This window comes from Acomys minous (assembly GCF_964271855.1).
Source record: "Acomys minous genome assembly, chromosome: 6".
Classification (NCBI taxonomy): domain Eukaryota; kingdom Metazoa; phylum Chordata; class Mammalia; order Rodentia; family Muridae; genus Acomys; species Acomys minous.
In genome coordinates, this window is record NC_140487.1 from 97,649,846 (window position 1) to 97,674,423 (window position 24,578).

General features: G+C 46.1%; 1 protein-coding gene across 5 annotated transcripts in view; it reads left to right on the plus strand.

The window, feature by feature from the left end:
- Positions 1 to 19,812: 19,812 nt before the first annotated feature.
- SCMH1 (Scm polycomb group protein homolog 1) overlaps positions 19,813 to 24,578 on the plus strand; it is a 121,312-nt gene continuing 116,546 nt past the window's right edge. For 4 of the 5 annotated variants that reach the window (XM_084785104.1, XM_084785105.1, XM_084785103.1 and 1 more), the window contains exon 1: positions 19,813 to 20,024. The gene's annotated coding sequence lies outside the window, so the exon portion shown is untranslated. The remainder of the gene's footprint in view (positions 20,025 to 24,578) is intronic. The other variant, XM_084785100.1, reaches the window with a different exon arrangement.

The window sequence follows — 24,578 nt, forward strand, 5'->3', positions numbered from 1 at the left end:
AGGAGCAGGAGAGCAGGCCGTGCCCTGAGGACAAGGGAGTGGGCCCTGATCCAGGACTCTGAGTGAACCTCACCCCAACATCTACCCCATGTGTGACCTGCTGGAACATATGAAGGGGCCAGACCTGCAGATTCAAAGATTAAGATTCTCCTTGACACACAGCAACAATGGGATATCCGACAGCAGTCCCAGTGAGGATTCAGTAACGAGAGTGTAGGCCTTAAACCAGACCCATGACTCGCAGCAATGAACATTTGAAAGTAAACATATGTGGACAAAAGGCTATACTGCGTGATACACTACAGCTTCTGTGACAAGACTTTTTGTCTGTCTATTTGTTTTATTTTACTCAGGGGAGGAGAAGGATTTTGGTGCATGACATGTAAATCATAGACATTCAATAAAAGTTAAAAAAAAAAAAAAAGAACTGGCTAAGTGCTCCTACTGCCCCTCAGTAATCTTCAGCATCACCAGGAAAAAGGACTGAATCAGGTGATCTCAAGGTTACCATAGACACTTGGTCATGACCTCCAAAGCTACTGCCAGCAGGAGCCTCAGATTTGGTATTTCACAGCTGTGTCACTGTGGGCAAGTTATCCATCTTGGCCTACACTCTGCAAAAGTAAGAGTAGGAAAGTATTCATTCATCTATAAGAACCTCTGCAAACTGTTCAGTTTGTAACAGGTGGTACTTTGTCTTCATTTTTTTTTTTTAAATATTGATTCTGCATGCAACCAAATTTCTTTTGTTAAGCCACTGAGTGTGAGCATGCGGAAGCCTGGCACATCACGGAAAAGACTGTGTTCGTTCCTGTAAGGTAAATCTGCAGCAGCATTTCACACAGCTGCAGACAAAGCAGCTGCTAAGGTCATTTGCTTGGCATGCACATCCCTCACAGGCTCACCCAGATTTACAACGCCAATAAAATTTGACATTCTTAAGACAGAGCAATCCCCACCCCCCAGCCCCCAAGCATTGTTCTCGCCTACGTTTCATTGTTTAAGGTACTTTGGCTATGTGGAGACCCAAGTCCTAGACCAGGCTACTTTGGGATCCAGTTTGTAAAGCTGGGTACTAGATCAGCCAGTACTCACAAAGACCCCTTTTATGGGCCAGGACTTAAGTAAGTTTTTATGTAACTAAGTCAAAATACAGTGTGTATTGGCAAAGGGACAAGGTACTGGGTCCTTCCTTCCTGTGACCTTCCTGGGTCACAAATGACAGGTATCAGGCTAGAGAGATAATTTAACTGGTAAAATACCTGCTTTGAAATCACAAGGACCTAAGTTCCATCCCTAGAACCCAGATAAGTAAGAGCTGGTGTGGTGGCATAAACCTAGATCTAGGGAACTGGAGGCAGGTAGCTGGAGCTCAGGAGCTGCTGGTCAGCTAGCCGAGACTGCTTGCCAAGCTCCAGGCCAATGGCAATCCCTGTCTCAAATCACCACCACCACCACCACCAATAATAATAATAATAATAATAATAATAATAATAATAACAACAACAACAACAACAATAACAATGATGAAAAAAGGCAGCTGAGGCTGAAGAGCAGTACCTCAAGCTGTCCTCTGGCCTGCATACACATATACACATTATTCATACATACGTGATCAGTACCAACACTGAGGAATGGTGAGTCTCTCTACCCTATTCTTTGGGGTCTTTTCGTGACTGCAGGGTGTGGGGAGGGGAGGGCAGGTAGCTGACACCTTATCATGTGTAGGGACCCAGCCTTCTTCCCTCAGGTTTCCAGGCTTTAGAGCAGCTCAGGCCAGCAGAACCTTCTTGAATGATGTGAGATCTGGCCTATGCTGTGCTGTACAGTGGCCAGGAGGCCAGTGCAGCCAACAACAAGGAATTTAGGGTATTCCTGGACTCTCTAGGGACATGTCCCCTCACACTGTTTTTGTTTGTCGTTTTGTTTTGTTTGGTTGGTTGTTGTTGTTATTTGTTTGTTTTGTTTTAGACATGGTTTTACTATGTAACTGGCCTGGCCTCAGACTCACAGAGATCCACCTGCCTCCAGAGAGGTGGGACTAAACGTGTGCACCACCACACCTGGCCAGACACTGCCTTTTGTTGAACTGGGTGAGTTGGAAAATCCACTCATCTTTTAGCACCTACCCTATAAAACAGAGACAAAGGGGACTCCCAGGTGTGGCGGTGAGATGTGGTGAAGTGTGTAATTGTGCCCAAGACCTCAGCTGATGCTGGACAAATGAAGAGGAAAAGGCAGCCATGTCAGCGGTTTGCTGGCCCGGCACTTACAGCCAGGCTGCGGAATTCTCCTGTGGAATATTCAGTTCACAGAACACCAAGTCAGACAAGAATGCTGCCATTATAATACAAGGAGACAAAAAGCACACCCTGTAGCTGTGCTTGAGTACTGACAGAGACCAGAACACTGGTCAAAATCATTACAAGGGGCAAACATCTCCCTCCCCTGAGCAACAGCAATGTCTCAGGTATTCTACAAATGACAGCCTCGGCCCCTCCCCCTCCAGCCTCCCCTCTCTTAGTTACAAGTTAAAACAGAGGACCAATACAGACTTACCCCCACCCTCTGCCAGCACACACTCGAATGGTGCGCCATGCCATTTGTAGAGTGTCAGGTCATCCAGCTTTGAGCACAGGATGTATTTCTGGGAAGCCTTGCTGTGAAATGTTGGAAAAGATTTAAATGGTAGGCACTCATCCCGTACCACATAATGGAGGAATAAATAGAAACACATGCACTTTTTTTTTTCCTCCGTCACACGACCTTTGCTTTCATTTATACAGTGTGGGTGACTTACTAACCTGGGAATTACAGAAACTGAGGCCCTGGTCTGACTAGTCTCTAGTAAAACTTGGGTGATACCTTTCATGGGCAGGGAAAAAATTGAGGACAAGGAGAGAAAAGTGTTTGTAGAAACCTGACTGCATGCCGGTCTGCATCATTTACCCCTCCGGGACCATCCTGAGTCACAGTACCATATCTACCTCCCAGTTAGAAGGCAGGGGTAAGCCCACAGAGGAGAGTGTGCCATAGATGTCAGCAGGGCAGCTACCTCATCACCCCCGCCTGGCCAACCCAGGCTGTGGGCACCTCCACCTTCCCCAGAAAGAAGGGCTGAGCAGAGCTGGCCCACCCTGTCGTCCACTCATCCCTCCTCCCTCAAAGCAGCCTCCTCCAGCCCCACGCGTAACCCACAGGCCACGATGCAGCAATTCATTCTGAGGAAAGCACACTGTCCCTCATGACTCCTCACTTTGTAAAGAAACTGGGTCCCGAGGAAGCAAGTCCCTGCTTCTGTCTGACCTCTTCCAATGAAAGGGGAGCCAGTCCCTTCTAATTAGCAAAGGCAAAGATAGACATTAAGGGAAGACCCAGCAGCAGCTATATCAGCCTTCAATGTATGATTTTTCCACTGTAGATGTCAGCAAATGCTACAGATGGGGATTTTCCCTCTTTCTTCATGTTGGGTTGTTAAAGAGATTCGATTTTTAAACATTTACCAGCACACACCATTGGCTTCTTCTCGCCATGAGGAGAAGGGACGATAAACATGAGTGGGGATGTTTGGGAACAACTCCTGTCAGAGAACAGGCAAACTGTGATTTTTGCCATTAATATTCATGTGATCTATGACTGCTTGTATCAGAACTATCAGAGGATCTGTTTGAAAATGTTTCCTGGGCTATACCGAGTCAGGAGCTTAAGAAGGGAGACCTTGGAGCTGGGCGTGGTGGCTCACGCCTTTAATCCTAGCACTCAGGAGGCAGAGGCAGGCGGATTGCTGTGAGTTCGAGGCCAGCCTGGTCTACAAAGGGAGTCCAGGACAGTCAAGGCTACACAGAGAAACCCTGTCTCAAAAAACCAAAAAAAAAAAAAAAAAAAAAAAGAAGGGAGACTTTGGAATCTGTATTTTCTGTCATGCTTTGGTTTCTGAGTTTCATTGTCACAACTTTTTAAATCCTCCCTGTCAAATCAAGGGACATCTCAACTACACACAGCAAAGGTTAGACCCTCAAAGAAGATAAAATACCACCTCTATTTCTTGAATCCCAGCCATATGCTAGCTGGAGGCGGGTGGAGCCAAGTCCTCCATTGTAAAAGTAGCTTTTATTCTCCTGGCTCAATTGTTGCCTGGGAGGCTTACTGCCTCCTTCTGCTAGTCTAGGCTCTAATCTTCTGGCTTCTTCTCATTTCCTGGCTCATTCCATCTTTACCTGAGTTCTCTCTCTGCAACCCATCTCTCTATTACTGTCCTGGTAAAAACTGCTCCTCTCTCTGAAAAACTGCCTCTTAAGTAGCTTCCCTTTCCAGTCTCTTCTCAGGAAAGCTGGGAATATCCTATTCTGTCAAATCTTCTCTGATTCATCACCTTTTTCTGCCACTAAGCCAACATGGGTGCTTCCTTCTACAGACTAGCTTTACCTACCTTCATTTGGGATTAAAGGCCTGTACCACTGTGCCTGGGCCTAAGCTTATCTTTAAAGATACTTGCTCAATACTGGCTGGCCTTGAACTCAGATCTGTTTGCCACTGTCTTCGTTCTATGCCTCTGAGGTGATGTTAGAAGCTCAATGATGCACAGACATTGGATCAGACAGACTCCCACCCATATCACCTCCAGAATTTTCTGGGTGAGTTTACCTGCTAGGTCTTCTGATAGAAATCATTTTTTTAAAAGATTTATTTATTATTATGTATACAGTGTTGTCTGGTTGTACACCTGCAGGCCGGAAGAGTGCATCAGACCACATTATAGATGGTTGTGAGCCACCATGTGGTTGCCGGGAATTGAACTCAGGACCTCTGGAAGAGCAGGCAGTGCTCTTAACCACTGAGCCATCTCTCCAGCCCCTGATAGAAATCATTAACACGTGGAAATGCATAGAGAATTCTTAATTGGTTAAACCATAAGAAACTAGAAGAAGTAAGTTAGAGCCTGGATCTAATTGATATGAAGTGTGTAATAAAAGATAGGTCCCCTAACCTCTCCAGGGCTCTGCTGCCCCCTCTATAAAAACAGCCCCCCCCCCCCGCAGAAGTTTGAGAAAGCCAGGCAGAATGCTGTGAAGACTAACTCATTCACATAATGCTGGTGCATGACCTTTCCTCAGCTAGCTCGTTTTTGCTGGTGCTTCTCAGCATAATGAGAACCGTCTCTGGGTGTGCTGGAAATGTGCTAAATGTTTCCTGTTGAGCAAGGATTTTAAATATGAATACTGGGTATAAACTCTAAGTGTCAGGGTTCTCCAGAGAATAGAACCAATAGGAAAGATGAGTAGATATATGGCAGGATAGAGAGACAGATAGAGGAGAGACAGACAGACAGACAGACAGACAGACAGACAGACAGACAGTAATATCTGGAGACACGGAATGCTACTTATGGAGCTCAGAGTCTTGCAACCTTGAAAGCTGACATAGAGATTTCATTTCAGATCTTCAGAAGTCTGAAGAACAATACCAAAGGAGACCATCAAGGCCCCAGCTCAGAGAGCTGCCTTCCTGCTCTCTTCTAATCCTCAACAGTATGCGTGCTGCCCGGACACTGGGGGTGGGGGTGGGGTGGGTCTGTTTTAATCAATCCACCAATCCAAACACTGGTCTCCTCTGGAACTACCCTTAAAGACACACCTGGGAGTAATAACTAACTAGGTATGTGGGCATCTCAGTAGGCCATCAGGTTAACATATAACATCGTGACTATCATAAGTAGGTATGAGCCCCACAGAGAAAACAAAACCCAAACCCCAAAAGAACACATACAGATATACATAGTTACTGATTGGAGATTGCCACAGGGAGGCAGCATGGAGTTATAAACAAGCCATTAGGCAGCAGTCAGGAATCAAATGCGCTCCTACAGCAAATTGCTTCAAACTCAGAGGCTTAACCCACATGTCCCCGACCTGGATCTGTGGGCCAGGAATCGATAGAGGGTTTTCCCAGGGCTGGAGTCTCCTCTGTCCTGCTTAGGGAGGGGGTCTGCTTCCACGCACACTTGTGAGTTTGGCAGGATTCAGTTCCTCCAGGGCCAGGACTGACAGCTCAGGTTTCTTGTTGGCTTCGGACTGGCCACCTTCAGCTCCGTTTCTTACCTTGGAGGTCTCCCATCATAGGCAGCCCAACACATGGCAGCTTGTGTCTTCAAAGCTAGCAAAGGAGTAACAGAGACTCTACATGACCGGTGCCATGCTTTCATGTGACATGGCTTTGTTAGCCCTGCACTCTACCACCTATGCTGATTCTGCCGGTTAGAAGTAAGTCACAAGCCTCACCCTCCCCCCCCCCCCCACAACACAGAAGGAATTACACAAGCTGAGACTGCTGAAGAAACAACTGAGGCGATAGGTGATTAACTCAACAACCTACTCAATGCAGAAATTGAGGTAAACCTTCTAGAGGACTTTACTGGCAAAACTACTAAGCATATTCAGGGCACAATAAGCACCCCCCCCACACACACACACACATACACTTGTCTTTGAGTCCTGCTTCTATGACATGAGGACCTTAAAGTGAGATTGATAGAAAGATGTGAATTTAATTTGGCTTAAACAAGTCTATCGTGCCAGCTGGCCCTGTCAAAAGACTACCACAGCCTCCCACTGAGGCAAGACACCAACAAGGCTAATGAGAGTATCTATTTCAAAGCAGATGTCTCTAGAAACTCACTGCAAGTCAAGGAAAGGCTAGCTCGATCCCCACCCAATTACATTCTCCTTTGTAGCTCCCCCAGAGTTTTGCTCCATTCAGGAAATCTTTACTGACTGAGTGAACAGAACTGGGCTGTCACTCAACAATGGTAATTGATGTCTACCAAAGGCTGACCCCATACTAAGAGTTCCGGTTACAGAGATGGCAAGAAAAGGACATGAATAATCCCAAGTACATTTTGGAATCCAAAACAGTCTAATTCAAAGCCAGGCTCAGTTACTGACCGGCCATCTGATGTCGACCAAGTCATTTAACCTCACTTTTCTTAATTAAGCAGGAAATAACAACAGCTACTCCCTGTGAATGATGTAAGATGCGTACACCTGACACCAGACTTTACCGGCCTTTGCCTTTCAAGGAGAATTGATATCACAGGCACAAATCATCATGCACTATGATCAATGTTAGAACATTAAGAAGTGATGAGGAAAGCGTTGTGGATGGAGATGTTTGTTCTACCAGAGATGGGGGAGGGACAGCTTCCATCAGAGGCGCTGGCTAGGATATTCCACAGTGGGAAGGGAAGTTGTAGCACAAAAGCAGCATTGTCCTGTACCTTGTCTGTGTCTTTGTCTGCTTCCAAATGAGGCAGTTCTGTGCCCCGAAGTTAGCTCAGGGATAAAACAACCTCTCTCTTCTGTGACAGATGACTGACATTTTTATTTTCCTGCCATACTGGAGAAAGTGCCTTCTCTCTCAACCAGAAATACGAAATAACCCAATTTGCAGCTAAGTTAATACTGAGAATTGAAAAGCACTGAATTCCCAAATTTTAATTCCAAGAAGAATGTCGGCACGTCTTGCCCCCAAGTGCGCGTGACGCATCTTGGAAAGCGCGTTAGATGGGGACTGATGCTCTGAGGGTGAGTGAGACACATGTATAACCTAGGAGTCATACAGCTGCTGTAGGAAACACTTGGGATTGCCTGATGTCTATGTGGCCACAGCTTCATGATCTTAATAACTTAGACTCCCAGAATCCCTAGAAGATCGCTCAAAGAGGGATGCCTGATGGAGGGATTAAGGCCAAGACACAGCCATGACCCATTCAAGCCCACTCAGCGAAGTCCTTAACTTCCAGCTCTGGAGGGCAGACCTCTAAGCTTTCACCCCAGGGTTCTTGCTTCTGCACTATGGTTACTCCCAAGAAACTGGTAAGTTCACAGAGGATCTTTCCAGATTTTACACTGCTGTCATGAAATGTCTTTCTCATGTCTTACTCTTTCAAGTAAGACATGTTCCCTTTGGGTCCAAGAGGCTGCTTTAAACAAGATCAGCAATAAATCTCCCAGGCTCTTGGCAATCTCCCCAGAACTAGGACCCTGAAGGTGGTAGAAATGGACTTTAAGAGTAAGAAATGAATTTCAGAGATTTATCTGGTTCAACCCCCTCTCTACAAAATAAATACTCTTCTCGAATGTATTCATTCATGGATTCAGGCCTTTCAAGGGAATGCCTGCCATTGTTTGGCCACAATTTTAAGCTTCAGTGAGCAGAACTCTGTCTGGTCTGTCTTTTAGGAGATAGGGAAAGGGAGAGGCTGTGCTCACTTACTGAGCACACACCACTCATCTTGGACAAATCATTTCCTATGTGGTAGCTAGTTCATCAACTTAACGCAACCTCAAATCACCTGGGAAGACAGCCTCAGTGAGGAGCCGCCTAAGAAAGGTTGGCCTGTGATCGCGTCTGCCAGGAATTCTCTTGAAGACCCAGCATGGAGTGGGCAGCGCCATTCTCTAGTCCGAGCCCTGGACCACATAAGAGCAGAGGAGGCTGCTTAGAACTGTACATGTTCATTCACTTCTCCCCCCTCTTCCCTGTGGGGGTGCTATGGCACGCTGCTTCAAGCTCCTGCCCCCCAATAATGGAGTGTGACCTGGAATTGTGAGCTAAAAGAAGCCCTTCCTCTACTATGTTGCTTTCTGTTAGGGTCTTTTATCACGGCAGCAAAACCAAACTGGGACAGCTCGTTTCACTTCTGTAGAGCATGCTTTGTAAAGCAGGTGTCTTCCGGGTTGAACACCTCCCTTCTAAGTACTTGGGAACAGAAGTCTCACATTTCAGCTTCTTGCTTTTTGGTATATTGCATGGACTTTCCTGGTTGGGCATTCTTAATCCAAAACTCCAAAATGTGCAACTTAAATACCACACTGGTGTTCAGATGGCTTGCTGTTCCATATTTTTAGTTCAGGGGTCTTCTATCCATATTCTGATTTATAAGCTGAAAGCCCAAAAGGTTTGGAGAGTTTAAGGAACATGTCCAAACTCAACTGTGACAAGCACAAGATTCATTGTGTGTGTTCTCCGTCTTTCCTGCCTCTGTATGTAGCTCTTTTGTGCAGCCCCGACAGCAGTCTGCGCTAAAGCTTCACTTTCGAAATCAAATTTCCTGCTGAACACCTCTCATGGCTCTTCAATTCCCACTTGAGGTAAAATAGTCCAAACTGTTTAGCTGAACAATCAAGCCCCTTGACAGCCTGACTCTAAGAAGACTTCACATGCTCACTTTGCACCACTCTCGCAGTGCCCCAAGGTTTCCCAAAAGGATGCTTTTGTGTCTTTGTACGCCTTGTGTTTGCTGCCATCATGCCCTGCCCCTCTTCTTCCAACTAAAGAAATCATGATCTTCCTTTAAGGCTCTTCAAATGTCACTTCCCCCTGAGGCTTGCTCATTCTAGTCTAGCAAAATACTCTTTTCTCTACATTCTCTGGTAGGTTCTATGTGTTTCTGCAAGAGCCTCTTTGGCCTTCTCTTGGTCCTTGAGGTCTACAAGCCTGAAGGATACGTATTGTATTTTACTTTCCTTTGCATCCTCAGTTCCCAGCACCCAATACCATCGATGGTGATAGGACTGAACAGGATTAATCCTGCCCCACATTTGTTTTCGGTTTTTTGAAGACCCAAGGCCTTGCCACAGCACTCTCTATTCCTAGCTCTGCATAGCAATAGTCTCAAATATTTTATCTATTTCTTAGAAAGTCTCATGTTTAGACTGACTAGCTGGTTATTTGCTTCCAGGTGTCAACTGCTCACTCTTCTTTCTATATATGACACCTAGGTCAACAGTTGATGGCCCAGACATAGTAAGGCCAGGCAGAACAGAGTATGAGGCTCTGTTTTGGGGCTTGAAGGGAGTGCTCCCTATACCTTGGCCCTGTATAGGATTCTCCCATTCCTCAGTAATCTGGTAAGGTAGATGTTTTTTCTCCTGTTTTAAAGCTGAGGATCCTTGCCATCTGGTTAACATCACAAGCCCAGAGCACACTGAGCCTTTGGCCAACGATACCTATAGATCATTTTAACATCAACTGATGTCAAGTTATTGTTTTTTTCCAGTTACCAGCTAGTGGCAGACTTCAGGGCAACCAAGGACAAAAAGGATCAGTGTCTTTAGAAGGGTACAAAACCAAAGCACAGAGAAGAGGCATGTTGGATTAATGACCAGCTGCCCAATAATAACAGCCTTGATATAAGAGCTTAGGCAGAGCCTGGAGTTTCTCAACCACATAGCTTCCTGGAACTATTTTTATTTGGTATTTTACAGGGTGGGGGGGGGAGAGAAATGATTTAGATAAGCAGGGAGGCTCAGGGCATAGCTTGTCTCTGCAAAGCACTCACGTTATCAGAGTCTGCAAATCAAATGGGTCCCTGTGTTACAGGGAGATGATAAGGAAGCTGCTTCTCTGGCCTGTGGCTTGGGAGGTCCCGCTGTGTACCCCCCATGCCATTAGCATCTACCATACATGAATTCTATTCCAGCTGTGAGATGCTGGGGACGTTGTGAAAATGAAGCTCCCACCCTCTGAGCACAGCAGAAGACAGAGACAACAGACAACACATTTTAGTTAAGCAATGGAAATGTGTGCCCAGGCTACCAGGGCAGCAAGAGGAGAGCCATTTGCCCCATTCCTAGGTAAGAACGGAAGAGACATTCAACATTTCCAGAGAAGGCACTCCTCCTCAGTGATAAGCAGGCATTATCTCAGTGAAGATAGCTGAAGGAAGAAAAATTCCAGGTATGGCAAATGCAAGAACAGAGCGAAGTTTTGCTTAAATGTGGGTGGAATTACAAGCAGCTTGAGGTCGAAAGTTTAAGAGTCCGGGGAGGCAGACAGGTTTATGTGTGTGGTGTGTGCTAGACCTTGTGGTGAACTCTTCACACATTTTATTTCTGAACATTACCTTACCATGTGACCTTAATGCACCTCTCTGGGCCTCACTGGTAAAATGAAGACCAGTGAATTCTAAGGTACCACTTAATTTTGAAATTAATTTTGAAATGTAAATCTATGATCTAGCTATCACTTTACAGGTTAACTTAAGTGACGTTTGGATATCATGTTGGTCTTGTATCCAGAAGTTTCAGGCAGAGTATTCACGAGGACTCTGTTAAGCTTAAAACCATTTACCACGCATATAACGTGTGTGATATTTGTATCCCTGCCTGGCATGTGCACTGTAATAAAAGCCATTACAAAGAGTCAGATGGTCAGCTGTGGTCACTGAGAGCTAGGAGAGAGCCTGGCTGGCTTGGGGGACAGAGCAAGGCTTCTTGAAAGATGTTGGGCTGTGGTAGGCCATAGGATGCGGAGTGTTGGCAGGAGAGACATTCCAGGGGCATTCCAGGAGAAGGCAACAAGAAGGGCCTGGAAAAGTCTATGCATCTGGTCCTGCATCCGCCCCACCCCACTGCTGCCTCACTCTGCCTTTGGAACTCTTGGCTGACATTTGAGATTCTCCGTAACTAGCTTGTGGTTGTAGGTGTTCTCCACAGACCCCTGTCCTGGCCACACAGACCACTTGTCATCATGTAATTATCCCTTTAGTTTGTGTTCCTTATCATACCTCTCCACACAAGGCTCCACTCACCCAACCCCACCTCAAGCCTCTAATCAGCTTTTCTTCCCAATTGTTGAAGGTCCATTTAAAATCTCCCCTTCTCTTTCTAATGCGTCTTGGGTGTCTTCCACAGCATTTTGGTTACATACTCCTTGTGGTACTTACATTTTCCTGTCTTATTTCATAGTCTGTTCCCAGTAGATCCTAAACTCCTTGAGAAGTACATGCCATGTTGACATCTCTCCCAAGGGTCTTATACACAGAGCAGCTCAGTAGTTACTGAGAGGATCAGCTCCTCGGTACACGTGTGGGCTCTGAGCATGCACTGTGGCTAAGTGAACTTGCTGAAACTTAGCACCCAAGGGGGCAACCTGAATCCGTTTTATCTTTCTTTGGTTAGTCCTGCAATTGCTCCTTAACCTTGGGCGTGAGTATTGGAAGTCCAAGTCACATCCAGTGCCAGCATCAGACTCTGGTTGACTTTTGACAGAAGATGTATCTACATGTTTCTGATGGGAGCCGGTGGATGAAGCTAGCCAAGAGGTATAGATGGAGTGCAAAAAGCAGGCATGGTTCTAACGGGCTAATAAATAAAATTGGGGTTATGGAAGCAAAGCCTATAATCTCAGTACTAGGAAGGCAGAGGCAGGAGCATCATTAGTTCAAGGCAACCTAGACTACACAGAGAGTTCAAGGGCAGGCTGCTTTGGTGAGACTACTTCCAAGCAAAACAACCTATATTAATGGTCCTACAAATAACACTCGAGAGCCACTATTTGGTCACATTTACTAAGGTGTGATGTAGGTACACTGCTCTTACTTTATAGATGAGCAGCCTTCGAGAGGCTTAGGGCTTGGAGCTGTATTAATAGGGTGCCCGTTCTTGTCAGGTGGTATGACCTTCTCTGCTGTCTTGTACCAGCCAGTTCCCATCACAGTTTTCTGTGAGGGGACAGTAGGTTTAAGCTCCTAGTAAATCAGGTTTTTAAAATGTCCAACCCTTATTCAAGTCCAAAGTGGAACACAGATGATAGGTTTAAACTGCTCATTTAATGACCTCAGACAGCCACAAAGCAGAAAAGCAGTCACAGAAGATACGCAGGAAGACGCTGGCGGGACGCTGTCAGAACCTGGAACCTGGAACCTGGAACGAGGCCACCCGGCTGGAGGCCACGCCTCTCCTTCTCCCCACTCCCTTTCTCTAAGCACAGGAGCTGCCATGCTCTTCTGCTGCCTTCACCAGCCCAGTGCCCAGAGCGTCAAGAACACAATACAAAGTAAAATACTGGTCTGTAAATTGGTAATGACACAAAAATCACTCCTATTTGCTATTCCTTCTGGAAGGCTCTGCCAGGTTTAATTCCTTAATGTAGTGCATATAATGTGACTTCCTAGCATCCTTCTTTTTAAAAAGCTTGCAGCTTGATTCATTTGCCTGTTTTGCTCATTCCGCATTGCCTCTGCTGTTCTTACTTATGACCCCAAGGTCACAGCATCTGTCCAATTTCATTCTCCAGCTGCTTCCTGAGCTTTAAAGACCATTGATCTCCTTTAAAAAAAAAAAAAGCCAAACACTAAACAATTAAGGACGTGCATGATGGCTGTGTCCTGGGATACTAAGTGGAGTGTCCAAGGAAACCAGCCAGCCTGACTTAAAACACTACAACGCAATGCACTTCATATGCTGCAGTTTACTAAGTGGCCACCCAGACGAGGGGGCAGCAGATGTTTTGAGCGGGATCTAAGAGAAAAGCAGGGAGTGAAAGGACAGTATGTAGTTTTATTTACTTTTTAGCAAAGTAGTTCAGTGTCTTCCTTGCCAAGCCTGATTGAGCATTGGAGCTAAAGGTGTGAATGAGGATCCTGGCTCTCAAGAAGCCTTCGGCCTACAAAGAGAGTTTATTAACACAGCCAGTTACAGGACTTTTACAAGGGTAGAGTGTTCTCTGGTTGAAGAAGGGAGATCAGAAAGATGAAAGGATGCGAGTAAGTAAATGAGTGAGAGGTTCTCTGTGGATGAGCTAAGGGACCTCATGGTAAGTACCTTAACAAAGTTCTCAGTTAACAGTGAACAGCAACCACAAAGAAGTGAATTCTTCCAACAGCCCAAAGGTGCTCGCAGCAGACCTTTCCCTTACTGAGGCTCCAGATACCTTGATTTCAGCCTTGGATACACTGAGCAGGGAAGCCAGTCACATGGGCCAGAGTCTGAGTTTGGATCTCCAGAGCTAAGAGCTTAGCAGTAGGTATTGTGTGATGCTGCTAAGCTTGTGTTAACTGCTCATGCAGCAACAGCACGGCTGTCATAGCTATTAACACATTTGCTTCCCTGACAAGGAGCATCTCAGATTCAGGCTGTAACTATCCTTGCAACCTAGGTGCCACCAGGTACTAACTAAAATTCCACTGAACGAAAGAGTATGTAAGACCCAGAGATAAAGATCCACTCTGCTTTCCCAAGAATAAGAGTGACTGACTATACACAGAAGGATCCCTGGGCAGAGACCAGCATCCATACACCCATCACTAGGCTATTCCAGGACCCAGCCCCAGAGTAAAGCAAGTAATCAGCTCAAGCTGGGTTAGATGGACTTCCTTCAAGGCTCTCTGCTCACAGGGGCGCCATCGATCAGGACACCTCTTGTGACATGAGAGCTGCTCCTTTTAAAACTTATTCTGCTTGCCACCCATTTTCTTGCCTGGAAAATCTTTATGTGACCTTGGATATCTAAAGTCTACAAAATAGGCTTGCAACACATCTTTGGTAAACATAATTTTAGCATTTATCAAAGACAAAAGCAAATTTCAATGCTAACAAGGCAGAAATGTTCATTTTTATAGAAACATGGCTGAGTATTTGGTCCTATAGGATCTTTAGAAGCTATATAAAGGTGGAAAGAGAATCAACTCCACAAAGTTGCCTTCTAGCCTCCACATGCACTGTTGAACATGTGTCCCATTCCCATCCCACAGGTACACGCCACACGCCCCAGCCCCCCAGAAGGAAGTCGGGTTCTGAATGATATTTACATCCATGACATTCCCAGCAGAGCTGGGGCACCAGGATTTTTATGTCCCCATAACACTCAACCTGTACATGAAAGAAATCATTTGTGACTAAAGTAGAATCTTTTGTTCAAAAGTCTTTGAGCACCACTTATTAATTTCTTAAGAAATGTTTTATACTGTTGTTAAGATGAAAAGTGTAACCCAGTAACTAGAAATGCTTAAAACAGTTAAAACCCCGTGAATCCTTCCTAATGACATGCCTACTATAAAACCCCCAACAACCTCAATTCATGCTTTTTATGTTTTGTATTTTTACTATGTGCATTTACTTTAATGTGCCGCGAGCAGCAACATACTGCTTATTCTTTTTTGTCTAGTGCTGGTTCTAAGATGTGTTTACATTCAGATACATTATAGTTCAAATCAGGGCTTTCTTTAGGTTCTGTATGTCACAAGGCCCATTGCGGCCAAAGGCTTCCTTCCATAGGGAGCTTCGGAAAACTGTGACAAAATTTTGTCATATGACATTCCTAGACCATGAGGTTTTTTCTACTCTTCTCTTGATTCTTTCTGTCTGTTCAGTTTGTCTTGGGGTTTTTCTGTTGTTGTTTTTTGTTTTTGTTTGTTTATTTGTTTGTTTGTTTTTTGATTCAGGACTCAAAAAAGATCTCATTATGAAGCCAAGGACAGACAGCCTTGAACTTCCGATCCTCCTGCCTCTGCCTCCAAAGTGCTGGGATAACAGGTGTGTGCCATCATACCCAGCATGCTTTTTCTTTTTCTTTCAATGATTCACAATGTAAGAGCAGAGCTGGGGACACAGAGCAATAGGCAAGAGCATTTTCTGTGCAAGCCTGACAGCCTGAGTTCAAGTCCCTAAACCTTGTAAAATGTTGAACGAGGTGGTCACCTCAGTGATCCCAGTACTCCTACTACGAGATAGGAGGCAGAGAGGGTGAGCTAGGAGCTCTCCAGCTAGCTACAGGCGCGTGCAGCAATAGAAACAGTGGCAGAGACCGTGCCTCAAATGAGGTGGAGGGAGAGAGCCAGTTCCCTAAAACATGACCTCTGACCTCCACATATACACTCTGGCACACATGTGACTGCTCTCCTCCTTCTCTTCTTCTATCTCCTCTTCTTCCTCCTTCACACACAATAAATAAATAAATGACAAAATCTCAAAAATCAAGCCGTTTTTAGTTTCTGTCCAAACACAAATAGGAGGGGTCAGATGAAGCCCAAGGACAATTGCTTGTTGATCCTGCTCCAGATCAGTCTGTCTGTCTTTCTTTCTTTCTTTCTTTCTGTCTGTCTTTCTTTCTTATTATTAGTCTTCTAACCCTGTATATTCATTCATCTAGAAATATCTACAAGTTGTCTACCAGGTACTGTTGCAGTTTAGACATCATTGATTAAAAGCATTTTTTTTTTCGAGACAGGGTTTCTCTGTGTAGCCTTTGCTGTCCTGGACTCGCTTTGTAGGCCAGGCTGGCCTCGAACTCACAGTGATCCACCTGCCTCTGCTTCCCAAGTGCTGGCATTAAAGGCATGCGCCACCACGCCCAGCAGGAAAAGCCTTATTTTTAAGAAACTTACTGTATATATAGGCAAAATAAATCATGCTACCCAGTAATGGGACAAAAGGTATCCAACGCCCTTAGAGAAGATTATGGGAGCTAATGAGAGATAGGAAAGATCATCTTGAATTGAAACAGTGGTTGGGAAAGGGAGCTCTAAACAGGACAGCTCATGTTCCTTTGAGTGTCCACCACTTACTGGCATGATGCTGGAACAATTCATTTTTGTGTGTGTGTGTGTGTGTGCCTCATTTTTCTTATCTACAAAATATGAATCACAACGCTACTTACTGCACAGGTTTGTTGTGAAAAGTCAGTATCCCATGAATGAGTCAAGACAGCACATGTGAAGCCAGGCACCTAATGAGTGCAAGAAAGCAGTATCGAGTGAGGTGTTTAAAAGACACACAGCAATGGAGAGAAAAGAGAAGGGTAGTGAGAAATAAATTTAGGAATGAAGGCTGTGGTTATACCATGGAGAGTCTTGAATGCCAGGCTGAGAAGTTTGGCCTGTGTCCCGTTGCTAATGAGATCTTATTAAGTTTTATGAACTAGAAGACACGCTGCCAGGATCTGGCAGCTGTGGGCGGCAAGCTGGAGAGAACACAATCTGGAGTTAGGTTACAACCCTATAGCTACTTTCCTGGATCTGGATAAGGACAGGAAGTCATTTCAAAACCACCATTATGGTTTGGCTCTTAAATGTCTCCTAAAAGTTAACGTGTTGAAGGCGTGGTCCTCAGTGTGGCAATGTTCAGAGCTGGGACCTTTGGGAGGTGACTGGATCATGAACGATCTAACCTCATGAATGAATAAATCAAGGGACAGATTTATACCTGGGGATATATACCAGGGGAGGAGGGCTCTGCTATAAAAGTGAGCTCTCATATTGCTTCCTTACCACACACATAAAAGCAAATGGGTAGGGGCAAAGGAGACAGCTCAGTGGGTATAGTGCTTGCTGAGAAAGCATGAAGCACCCATGTGAACGCTTGGCATAGTGGACACATCTCTAATCTCAACGCCTGCAAGGGGTGGAGGGGGTGGAGACAGGCAAATTCCTGGGTTTCACAGGCCAGCCAGCCTAGCTAACTACTGCGCTCTAGGTGCAATAAATAAGATGGAAAGCAATAGAAAAAGACATTGGATGTCAGCCTCGGGCCTCTACAGCTGCACTCACAGGCTTGCACACAGGCATGCATAGAACACGAAGCAGCCAGGTAAAACAGATGCACAGAGACCTCTGAAATGCTAAGCCCAAATAAACCTTTGTCCCCCTGACTTCTCTCTCTGCACTCTGCCACAGTAATGAAAGCAGCCTAACACAGCTACCACAGTCACGTGTGGCCGTGCCATTGCCTGAAGTGCTGAGCAAAGACAGACAAGGATTAGGGAAGTCACTACTTTATTCCTTATCCTGTAAAGTTGAAGGACTCTCCACACGGAATTGTATACTAGAAATGGAGCCGAAAATAAGCAAGTCTGAGCGGAGGGCTGATGATAGATAGAAGCCAAATGCTTTGAGTCAAGCCTTTCAACAATTTGAGACAGGCATCTGATACTCCCTACAGCGCTCTCCACTCTCTGCTTTACTGTTTTGGTTTTTGAGGCAGGGTCTCACTGTGTACCCTGGCTGGGTCTGAGCTGGTGATCTTCTGCTTGCCTCAAGGGTCACCACATTTAAAAGGAAAGAGGAGCCAGAGATGGCAAGGCCAGCTCCACAGTTGCTAACTGCCACCATGGCTAGCCTTCTCAGCACTCACCACCCCAAATAGCCCTTCGGAGCCTTTGCAGAGGCTACTCGGTGAGATCCTGGTAAACTTGGATTACTTACTGTCTTAGTTAGGGTTTCTATTGCTGTGATGAAGCATCACGGTCAAAAGCTGCCGGGGGGTGGGGGTGGGGTGGGGGGGGTTGGGTATTTTGCTGACCCTTCCAGGTAACAACCCATCACTGAGGGGAGGCAGGGCAGGAGGCAGGCAAGAGGCAAGAGGCAAGAGGCAGGAGGCATGGGGCGGGTACTGCTTACTTGCTTAACATTTTTGGTTTTCCTGGTGCTCTGTGGGACCAGGGATCTTCCTGCTATGCTCCAAACAGTGCGTTATTAAGAAAAAGACACCTCAGCCGGGAGTTATTGGCGCATACCTATTAATCCCAGCACTTGGGAGGCAGAGGCAGGAGGATCGCTGTGAGTTCGAGGCCAGCCTGGTCTACAAAGAGAGTCTAGGATAGTCAAGGCTACACAGAGAAACCCTGTCTCGAAAAAGCAAACCAAACCAAAAACAACAACAACAAAACAAACAAAAAAGAAAGAAAGAAAGAAAAGAAAAAGACACCTCAGTTCATTGACTCCCGACAGGAGTTTAGGGACACAGGACCACACATTATCCCGGACTTAAAAAAAAAAAATCAATTCGAAGCTTTAATCTAGATGCGCAAGGAACTCCCAGGCTCCGGCTTCCCCCCCCACCCCCCTACCCTCCCCCGAACTTAAAAAGCATCATCACTATGTCCCTGGAGTCTCTCATACTCCTGCTATCCATCCCTGCCACATCTTGACACCTTTGCCCTCAGCCTCTCCTTTCCCTGAGGTGCCTTCCCGGGCTGCTTCCTTTAGGAGACAACTTGAATGAGCTTGGGCCCAAAGGCTGCTTCCTTGGAGCCCTCTGGTTCTAGTGTGGCTTCCATCGATGTGATATAGACCACGGCACTGAGGCTATGGAGGAACACTGCTTTCCTGCCACCTTCTTCTTGGCTCGCTTAGCCTGCTTTCTTATATAGCACCTAGGACCACCAGCCCAGGGGTGGCGCCTCCCACATTAATCATTCGTCAAGAAAATGCCCACGCAGACTTTGCCTACTCGACAATCTGATGGAGATAATTTCACAACTGAGAGTCCATCTTCTGAGATATGCCTAGACTTGTTTCATGTTGACAAAAACCAACCAGCTTTTTCCTTAACACCTGCCCCTCAGGCAGAGGGTGGGTGACCTTGGATGAGTAACTTCACCTCCCTAGACTTCAGTTTCCTTGGGCTTAAAACATCTCGCCCATGAAACGCAATTGCGTGTGTGTGTGTGTGTGTGTGTGTGTGTGTGTGTGTGTGTGTTCGCGCGCGAGGGGCGGGGAGGGGAGGGGAGAGAAGGGGGGAGGGGGTATGGGAGAAGCATCCCTGAAAGAACCCAGGGTCACCCCGTCTGGCGCACCAAAGTTCAAAGCCCATTCTGGGGGGGGGGGGGGGAGAGCAAACGAGAAGGCCGGCTTTCGTTAGCACTGTTGCACCCTTTTGGGGCGCACACATTTTTTTCTCCTCATAGCAACCTTCTTTTCCCGCCCCCGAGCAATTAGAAAGAGAAAAGGTGCGAAGGAGCTCTGAGGTCACTCCACAGCCCGGTGGGTGCGGAGGGCCGACGGGATTCGAAGCCGGGGACTCAGAGGACGTCACTCTCATGTCTAGGAGTCGAGAGCAACACAGTGGGGCCGGGCGCCTTAGGGCTGGCGGCCGCGAAGCAGGAGGCGGGAGGCGGGAGGCGGGAGGCGCGGGGCGCGAGCAGGGTCGCTCCTTCCCGCCGCCCCGCGCGCCCGAGCCCAACGGCCCGCGGCGCGCGCCACCTCGCGGCAGGAGTCTCTGGCGGGCGGGGCTGAGCAGCTCTCGCCCCCGCCCTCCGCCCCCCGCCCCCCGCCCCGCCGCAGCCGCCTCGGTGGAGCCCCCCGCTGCCCGCTGCCAGCCGCCCGCCGCCTCGTCCTCCCCGCTCTCCCGAACCGCCGCCCGCCCCTGCCGGCGTCCTCGCTCGCTCCCTGCGCAGCGGAAACATGGCGGCTGGAAGCGAGTGAGCCTCCCGCGCCCCGCGCCCCGCGCCGCTGTCGTCGCTCTCAGGTAAGCGCCTCGCAGCCGCCGCCAGCCGAGCCAGTGCCCTGAGGGGCCGCCTACAGCCACGGGCCGGAGCGAGTCCCCGCCCGCTGACCCCGGTTCCGCGGCTCTCGGGTGGCCGTGTCTAGCCGGCCCGAGCCCCGGCGGCCTGGGCGACATCCGCTCGGGCCCAGTGTCCGGCGGCGGCCTGACGCGCCGGGGTCGGCCGGGGGGTCGGGGGAGGGGGGCGCGGTGCGCCGAGTCCCCGCACGGAGCTGCTTCCCGGGCGGGCGGGGGCGGGGTAGGGGCAGCAGCGGGGCTGGGGCGGAACCGGGAAGCCTGGCTCGGGCCCAGCGCGGAGGCTCTTTGGGGCTGGTGGGACGCGTCGCCACAGAGACTCGCTTGGGGTCCTAGCAGCGGAGGGTCGATGGCTTGGAGCTGCCCGCCGGCGTCCCGGGGCTAGGGGGAACTCACGAGTGCCACCTGCCCCTGCCGGGACCCCGGCCAGCACCCGGCGGCTGCTGCACGTTTCGAACCTCAGACTGGGGAACAGGCAGGCGTGGAGTACAGTAGGGAAAGGGGTTCGTTCCTTGGCAGATGAGTGAACCCCAGAACATCCCCAAACGCGTAGAGAACTGAGAGTCATCTAGGTGTGGTCGTCCCCTTCACCCCCGCGGGCTCCCCCCCCCCCCCATTGGAAGTATCTTTAAAAATACCAAATAATATTGCCAATAATTTGGCGAACCGTTTAGGGCGGCTCTTCGTTTTAAGATTGTAACCCAGTCTGACCCTGGATGGATTTGGTTATAGGTGGAAAGAAACGGCTGTCTTCCCTTCTTTCTGCATCGTTCTCCTTATGGGAAGCTGTTAAGAGTGAAGATAGTAATCGTGTCCCTTGGGTCTTGTTTTGGTTAATTCCCAATTCCTTTACTCGTTTCTCTTACTGTGGTCTTTGATCCGCTCCTTTGATGAGCACTAGTTTGCCCGTATCGCTCTCACAGAAGAGCTTATTGTGAGCAGAGAGGCCAAACTCTATCGTTTCTGAAGGAAGAGCTTTGACCCTCAAGGACTGACCTTAAATAAAAAGTACTCTCCCTTCCTCCTTTCCGTGCTTGGTTGAACTTAGGGGGTGGGGGTGAGGGAAAGCTGTCTAGTAGCATGTGTTCACCCAAGCTAAAAGAGATCATCCAGTTTTGTGGTTTCTCTTCCTTTGAAAAACTGTCTGTGAACAACACTTCATCAAGTGAGCTAATGTATATCAAAAGATTTTACAGTGTAATATATCATGCAAATAAAAGAGCTTATTATTTTTGCTCTAAAAAGGACTGAGACCTAGTTTGGTGCCAAACTGCAATTTAATATTTGCTTGGAGAGAGAATTGCCTTATTACAATCAACTCTGTGCTTTTTTTTTTTTAATTCCTGCCAACAGAAGGCCTCAACTTGCTGTGAAAAACATTTTTTTTTTTTTTGGTTGCTCGTTTAAGAGCATTTTTGTAAAGTTTAGTTTTTTGTTTTTGTGTCACTTAGTCTTGGTGGTACATAGGGTTAAAGTACTTAAAAAGCATCTTTTATCAGTTTCTCCAACCCTTGCCTAAGCAGGCCTGCAAACTTAAGCCCATTAGAGAAGTGATGGCCTTGTGGATAAAATGCTAAGTGCTCTGTCTGGGACCTTGTTCAAGTCCTAAGGGAAGTTTCACTGTCTTTCTAACTAAGGCAAATGCATACCAGCAGACAGAATTATCTTTGTTTTTATGTCTTCATTTCTTAAATTGGTTAGTGGTTTTAAAGTTGGTGGCACATATGTCAACAATTTTTTAGAAAAGATTTATTTTTAATTTTGTGTATGTGTGTGCACACACTTGAGTGCAGTTGCCCACGGAGGCCAGAGGAATCAGATCTCCACAGCTGGAAGATTGCTAGGAGCTGAGTTTGGTTCCTCTGAAAGAGAGGTACATGATCTTAACCACTGAGCCATCTCTCAAGCCCCATAGCATGCTTGTACAAATGCTGTTTCACTGTTGTGTAAATTGGTAAAATAAATAAATAAATAATGTAGCACCATTCTGTATAGAACTATATAGATACAAAGTCTCTGAACCCTCCAGTGTAAGGACTCAAAACTGGAAAAACACTGGTATGAACATTACAATGAAATTTAAATTTTACCTATACCTTTATGCTTATACTTTATACTTGTATACTGACATACTACCATATGTCAGGTATTGTGTTGTGTGTGTGCTAAGCTGGCTACACAGGTAAATAAGAAACATTTCCAGTCACTGGGAAGCTGGATCAGGGTGGTGCTTGCATAGGTTATCTCCAAAGTTAAGCACTACACATAGAATGCTCTGGTCGCCTAAAAGTGAAGGCCCTTGAACTAGCCAGGCATTGAGCGAAGGCTTTCGGGGAGGGGTGAGCCCAGGCTCAGGTGATAAGGGGACGGTCGGGAGTAGAATATGCTTCTGAGAAAATAGTGTAAATAAAGAAGAAGTGTGAGAAAAGGAGTGACCCACACACAACCCACAGCATTTTGTGACTGCCAGCAATATAACAATAAAGATAAAATGTAGTAAATTATGAGTTTCCCTTAGGCAGAAGCTATGTCATGGTGGACCTTGGGTATATAAACACTGAAATTATTTGAGTGCCTGATGTTTTTTAATCACTGAAAGGCTTACTAAAAAAAACTAGACATGGTTGAAGTAATTAAAAATGGTCATAGGGATGAAAACAAATAAATCTGAGAAAACCTATGAGATCTTCTGGCTATGAGGGACTGATTAGTGGTTTACTCCAGCCTTTGGCTTGGATGACCATGAGGTCATTAACTGAAACAGGAAACATTTGGAGATTTTTTTTTTATTTCATTATTTTCAGATTTAGCAATTCCTTGGGTTAGCCCAGAAAACAAATATAAGTAATATGAAAGAGAAGAGATTGTGGCCGGAAAGTAAAATATTAGCTTACAACAGCAACAACAATAATAGAGTTGCCTGATGTGGAGCTGTTCTAGGTGATAACTAGGTATGTATGACTATGTGTGTGTCAGGGCCTTATAACTAAAATACAACAGGAGTGAAGGTCAGTGGCGTGGAATATGACAGGGAGCTGTGAGGCTAGTGTATATTGATGGTGTCTCGTGTAGATAGCAAAGTGATTTAGGATGATGCGATGAGGAAAAGAGGAAAATTGTGACCCAGGTGCAGTAAAGATAAAGGATTAATTGAGGTAGTAGATGACACAGGAGGCAGTGGGGCAGAAAGTGGTACTGCCAGATGGCACAAACCTCAGTGGAGGACTTTTAAACACAGGAGCAGATAAGTAATGGTTCTTTTACTTTTTCCTTCTTACAGGCAAGGTTCTTTCTGATTTCTTCATTTGTATTCGGGACTCACATCAATTGGTGTGTATACCAAAGAATCTTTTTTTAAGTCTTGAAAATAAAGGCAAATACATTATATTGAATCCTTTCTGCCCATATATAACAAAAGACTTTTTTTCTGATGCTTGGTAGGTGAGTAGGAAACAATTAGATAAAGCAGTGAGGTTATCTCTTGGTTTGGTGGCAGTCTTGTAGAAAAAGCCTAGGTTTAGAAAGACTAGGATTCAATTCGAGGCTTTGTTAATTTCTAGCCTTATGACAGGAAATACCCTGATCTATAAAATAAATTCTTATTTCGTAGAATTTCACAAAGTTGATATAAAAACATATAAGCACTAGACAAGCAATTGGCTCTTCATGTATGTGAAGTGTTCATTTCCTTAGCCCTATTTTTAATGGGCTTATGCTCTGCTTTCAGAAATGAAGCTTACACACACACTTACCAGAATTATTCGGCAGAATACAGTGAGTGTCCTTACCCAAGGGAGGTAAATGTAGAGTAGTGTGGCAACCATTTTTCAACATTTGGAAACAAGTTTAGTCTTCACAGTCAAAATTTTCTTTGGGCCCTGGAGATCATATGTCAGAAGATTAAATAATAATGTTCAGCTGCCAAGTATTTCATGTGTAGAGTACTTTTGTTTAAAATTATTTGCTTTGGCACAAATTTGATTATTTGTTTAAGTCAGTAATGGGCTGTGTGGCTAGAGAAATGGGCTTGACCTGTCCTGTGAAAGCCTTGACACTACCAAGTTTGGAACTGGTTCTAGACGTGAGCAATAGTTGTACATCCTTTCCTACCTCAGCTTACTGTGTGTTCATTTATAGACATTAGTTCAAGTTTTTGCTGAGTAAGTAAGTCCCACATTTGAAAATAAGTCCCAGCCCAGACCAATTTCAGGTTAACAAAGTAACTATTATGGTTTGTTTTGAAGCTATAGCTATTGTTCAGTCTTGCAACCCTGTTTGGCAGATAGGCTCAAACAAAGTCTGGGTTGTATTGGTGAAAGATTCTCTTTGCCACCATACTGATTTAAGAGTTAAAACAGGGCCCAGATTCTCAGTGTTGCTCTATATAACGTGCATAGAGACAGGTCACTTTGATTCTCAAATACTCAGCTTTTTTATATAGTAAGGGAGGGTATAGCTGTAAGGTTGAACTAAGAGAATTTGAGTAAAGTTCTTGGTCACGTA